This window comes from Struthio camelus, chromosome 5, assembly GCF_040807025.1.
Source record: "Struthio camelus isolate bStrCam1 chromosome 5, bStrCam1.hap1, whole genome shotgun sequence".
Taxonomy (NCBI): Eukaryota; Metazoa; Chordata; class Aves; order Struthioniformes; family Struthionidae; genus Struthio; species Struthio camelus.
Genome location: NC_090946.1, coordinates 37334573 through 37340572, shown reverse-complemented (window position 1 = coordinate 37340572; position 6000 = coordinate 37334573).

Below are 6000 nucleotides of genomic sequence, written 5' to 3'. Positions count from 1 at the left end.
CGCTGGGGAAGGGCCCGTGCGGGCACAGCTGGTTCCCGGCCTCCGCGCGGCACGGTGCTCCCCTCCCGCGCTCGGGCGACCAGAGCTGGGGCCCTGGCGATGCCCCCCGCGCGGGCGGCCCGCTTGGGGCAGGCGGGCAGGCCGCCGGGCGCTGCTGGGTGAAAACCAGCGATGCCACCCCGGAGCCCCCGGGGGCCACGGCCGCTCTCCAGCCGGGAGCCAGCCCGTCACCAACGGGCAGGGCTGCTGAGGGTTTAGACAGTGGTAACGATAATCAAGCCAAATCGCTGGGAAGGCTCTGTGTACGGGGCGCTGCGAAGGGCAGAGCTTCAGACCCCCCGGGAACCGGGGGCCGCAGCCCACGCGGGGGGGGGGGAGCACAGCTCTGCCCCGCGTGGGTGGTCGGGGAGGGGCCCTCCGCTGGGCCCGGACCCCCCCGGACCCCCCCGGACCCCCGGCCCGGCCCGGCCCGGCGGGCTTCCCCGGCGGCCGCGGCAGCGCTGCAAGCTGGGCTCCAGCTGCCACCTGCAGGCCTGACAAGGGCAAAGCCGCATCTCTTCCCCTTCGCCCCCCCCGAGCCTGCCAGGCAGCGCTGGTCCCCCTGAGACCCCCCACCCTTTGCTGCAGTCGCTTTTCCCCCTCTCGGCACGGCTTTGCCCCCTCCCCCGAGGCGAAGGCCGCGGCCCGGGCGGAGAGCGCGGCCGCCTCCGGCCAGCACGATGCGGAAGGGCGAAAGGAGTATTTTTTTGTCTCTGTCGGTGACGAGCGGCTGGCTCTCCCCTGCAGCAGCGCGTCTGGCTGTTCCACCCAGGGCAGAGCAAAAGCTGGACATGTGTGACATGAACCCTAGCATCATTAAAGGCTCCTGCCCATGAGTTTATCTCCCCGGGAGCGGGGTGGGGGGGCTCGGCCGTTTCCCCAGCGCAGGTGCCCGCCTGGCAGAGCCTGGCCAGGAAGAGACCTGGGAAAAATGCTGGGAGCTGTTGTGAGTGAGCAGCGAGGGGCACCAACAGGGCTCCGGCTGGGGAGCCCGGAGTGGAAAGGGAGGGATTTCTGGGTTTCCAGGCACCTCCGGAGCTGCAGGTGTGTCAGTGCAAAACTCTAATACCAGAGAGTCGCAAGGCCAAAGCTTGACATGAAAAGACTGGTAGGGCAAAAACTGGGATTGGGAAACGGGAGTTGGTGCAGACCAAGACTGCACAAGGTGGCAGAGGTGGGCCAGAGGCAGCAGGGCTGCAGGCTGCGGGTGGAAGCGCAGTGCTTGGGAAACCTGACGCTCACTGGCGGGCACCAGAGCGGCTAGGGTTCATCTCACACGGGTTCCTCAGGGATAGGCCACAGGATAGGATGGGTGTATGGGGTAAGACAATTCTTACCTGCTCCTGGTAGGACAGAACCCCAATCCATACCCAAACATTTGGATAGGAGACAACAATAATTTTGTCCTTGGCCACCTCTCATCTGTGCTTCAGCTGCCCACTCAATAACTTAGAGGTACCAGGAATAAGGCAAATGACAACACTGGAGCGTTCGGCATCGGGAACGTCTCTTTTCCTGGCATGCAAAGAGGCAAGAACACAGTAAGGGTAAGGGAGAGGGGAGACAGCCCCACCAGCTGCTGCCTACACCACAGCCTGCTCCTAACCCCTTTCGGCTACCAGGTGGGTGACAGCAGCACGGCTTGAGGAGGCTGAAAACGTGAGCAGACAGCGAGGATGACTCCCAGCCCCCAGGTGCTCTTCCCTCCTCTCCTCCCTCCCACTCCTCCCACCTTTCTCCAGCTGCTGGTGCTGCTCTTTCCTCCCACACAGCAGCTCTAAGAGGCTGGAGGAAGACAGTAAGGAAAAGGGGATGCACTTAGAGGCTGAGAGCTGCTACTGCCTGCTTTCTTTCCTGAACCCCATCTTCCCTCGACTTTCCCTGTTGTTTGCCTGGTGCCAGCAAGGGGGCCAGCAGGGCAGGCCAGGCTGTACAGCGGGGCAGCAGGCGCAGCGAGGTGGGGGTGCCCGCGAGCCACAGGTGGTGGGAAGAAGCTACTTCACTGTGAGTAAGGGAGGGTCCTAGGAGGATTAAGAGACAAAGAGTAAGAGTCGTCGCTAGTCCTCCCCAAAACAAGATACGCCACCCCGGATCCATTGCTGGAGACATCAGGAGTAATCTGCAAGATTACCCTTGTATGGTAATCAAGGATTGCTAGTGGAGCTTAAAATGTAAAAGAGCCACAAGGATGAAATCATTTCCATTGTGTCCCCGTGCCTATGTGGTTTTGTTCTATTAAATATCAACTTTTTACTACAAATTCATCTACGCTTCTGATTCTCTTCTCAGCCTTCCTAGTGCCACACTGACAATATTAGGCAGTCTTGCTCTCCTTGCTCACTACTAGAAAGTCTTGAAGTCAAAGACTTGAAGGGTTGCATGTTGAACAGACAAATCACAGTAACCTGATATGCTAGGACATGCTACCCAGACTGAAAGAGCTACAACTGCCACTCAGTTACTGCAAAAAATAGTGTAAAGAGCTCAGGGCTAAGCCAATAAATAAAAAGACAGAAAGAAAATAAAAGCCTTCTCCCTGGATTCACATAGCTAATGGGCAGGCTCTACTCCTCTGCCTAGCACTGAAGAAGGCTGAAGCCACAATGAGCTCAGAAAGGATTTATCCTCACTTCTCTTTGGAGGCGTTTCTAAGGAAACTCCCCTCTACTTTGTTTTTTTCTTGCAGGTCCTCCAGTTGAAAAAAGCAGCCCTGCCTACACTAAAGTGTGTCCAATTGTTTGTTGCTCAGGTCAAAATGCCTTTGACACATTTCAGGGGGGAGTGGTTCATAGGAAAAACACTCCTGATTTCTAAAAACACAGAATATCCTATTTATGAAAGAGGACACGGGCATCTTTGTCAGGATGCTGGCACCAGTGGTACGCTTATCGGATCTGCTCCTGAGGAAATGCACCCCTTCCAGACTCAGCTAGAGAGGACTTCGGTCAGGTTGTAACCACCCCATCACGTAAGAACTTGCAATGGTTTATTCAATGATTCTGTTAAGAATGGTTATTGTACGAGGAGGGGGTCAGTACAGAAATTCAAAGGAAGGCCCATGTACACTTACAAGGGACGAGGTGGAGAACCCTTGCAGAGCTCCTGCAACTTGATGCTGACTGAGCTGCTCCAAATAAGTAAAATTTCCCTATGATGACAACCAAGATTAATTAATTAAGGCTGGGAGGCTCATTCAACTCACCTCTATCCATTTATTGAAAAAGACTGTAAGGCACTACAATAATCAACAGGTAATGTAGAGATTAAAAAGGTTGTAGTTCCCAATTTTGTTATGGCACTCTAATAGCTAATCGAACAAGCTCGGTGAACAAGCTTGTGGGATAATTTTATACCCCATGGTTACAATTAACCACCAGATTGTTTTTCATAGTAGCATGCCAATGCATCCATATGCTGAGATGCAAAGATATTGGTGTGGTAGGGCAGGAAATAGAGCCCAGTATGAAGTCCTTCAAAGAGCATTAATTGTGGTCCCGCCGGGCTTATATGGCCAGATGTCCTAGCTAGGGCATATCTCACACACTTTTTGTTGTGTGCATGTGTGTGTCCTTACTTGATTAGATACTCTTGTGCTGTTATGCCATCAACTTGCATAGGAAACTCTTCCTCAGATGACCCAACACACAAGCACATCCCTGTGTCACATGACTAGATACAGCCCTCCCACATCTGTAGGGCCCCAAGAAAGAGGGTGAAAGTGAGTAGTCCAGAAGATGCATCTGGTGCACGGGCTGTCGATTGGCCATCCCCATGTTAACACCTCAGTTACCTGAGTCATGTCCTGATCTTTCTTTTCCAGTAGTACTTGGCAATCCAGGTGGAGAAACGGGAAAAAAAGCAGACTGCAGGTGCTGTACGGTTTCATTATAAAAAGTTAGCTTTCTACCAAGTGTTCTATATTCCCAAGCAAGAGTCACTAGGCTAAAAGCCAAAGCTAGTCTAGTCAGGCCTTAGCTTAGTCAACAAGGTAGGTCTTACATAAGCACATAACAGAAAAGGTGAAGAAGGAACAACTGTTTATGGTCTCTTCTAATACCAGAACTAGGGGGCATCACATGAAACTAGCAAGTTAGAGAGAAAAAAAAAAAAAAAGATATCACTTCACACCACATGGAATTAAACTCTGGAACTCCTTGTCATTGGTCATTACGGACGCTAAAATGTTGATGAGTTAATAAATGGACTGACAAATTCATGGGAGACAAATCTGTAGTATTACACAATTGCATTTGAACAAAGATGTCAATACTGCAAAGTACTGGTGCGGTAGTGCAGATTAGCTGTTAAACCCTCGGCTCAGAAGTTTCCACAGCACTGGAAGGTGGGAGGGTGCTCTGGGGAACTATCGTTCAGTGGGTATTTCTGTGCTCACGCTCTTCCCCAGGCATCTGCTACTGAGCTGACTAGGGATGGCAGTTCTCGATGTCCCAAGACTATGAGAACGGATGGCACATCTCAATGGGCAAATGACTACAAACATGCCTATGCCCAGTTCCTCATTGTTCTGCAACGTCCTTGCAGCATCAGCTCACAGCTTCTCAGACATCCTTCTCCTTCACCTCTGGCTTCTCCAGACAACTCACTGGAAGAGACCATCCATTCCATCTGTCTTTACTTTGTTTCAGTCCCTTTTACCTTGTTTCCGACTGCAGGACCAAATAATCCTTCATGCTACAAAAGCAGCCCCCTTGGGTTCCTCACTTTTACATGAAGGTTTCTCTCCCCTGCTTTGTGAATGTCACCACTAAAACCTGGTTACCTTTTCCTGTTCCTGGAGAGCACCATTTCATACCTTAGCTGCTGGTGTGGCAGGTGGATAAAACTGGCTTCTTCTGGACCTCTGCCATCCATTTATTTTGTCTGGAATGTATCTGCTCACAAGTCAGTGTCTCTTAACAACTTTTAATTATCACTTCTTTCCTCCTCAGCACACAGATCACAAGGCAACGGATAGTAAAAAGCGCTCATAAGACATAATGATAACTCATGCTATCACACCGCAATTTGTAACTCTAGCAGCTCTGGGAAATAAAAAAAAAATAAAACAACATAGAATTAGATAATTATAGCATGAAAATAAGGTTGAATTTAGATCAAAAAGAAGAACGGTCAGAAAGGTAGGTTGAAAGTTTTCCATTATTGTTTTAGAATGACTGCTTGATTTGGCAGAGTACTGTCTTCTATTCAGATACATGTGGATTGCTTGAATTTTAAAAATAGCAGTGATGTTAGTGTGAAAGGACTACCACCAGAACATTTGAATAAACAGCCATTTAATCCTTGACCAAGGGATGAACTCCATAGACAGAAGTCTGCAACCATTCAAAGTTAGCTGTAGGCTGATGTCTGTAATTGTACACTCTTCAGAACAGAGACCATCTTTTCTATGAAATATCCGGCATGCTATGTGCACAAATAAATATAAATAGCAAAACTCTATTAGACTGGTAATAACCTGACTCTGGAGGCCTGAACATGGAAGGAACAGTCTGAAACCAAATAATAACAATAAAAAAAAATCAAAATACCAGTCTTAAAACAATCTCCTTAGATGGGAAATACCACAAAGCTAATTCATGATCATCTTATTTGAATCCGCTCCTTGTGTAGCACTATTATTGTGCCTCCTATGGTGTTCTGCCACTCAGCTACTATTATTTTTTTTCTCCAGAACCCAGAAGTAGATAATTAGGATAAAAGGTTAGAAATCAAAAGTTTACAAAAGCTTGATGGGCTGTCTCAAAAAACTTTTTAAGCAGTTGCAGTTAACAAAATGCAGATCCTAATCAGTCCCGATCCATTCAATACATAAAAATGAGAAAAGCTTTAAGCATGAGAAGCCTCTCATTTAACTCAGCAAGAGTCATCGCTTTCTTAACATTGCATGCATGAAGTATAGGTTCTATCAATCTTAGTCAGATTTCCTACAAAAATACAGCA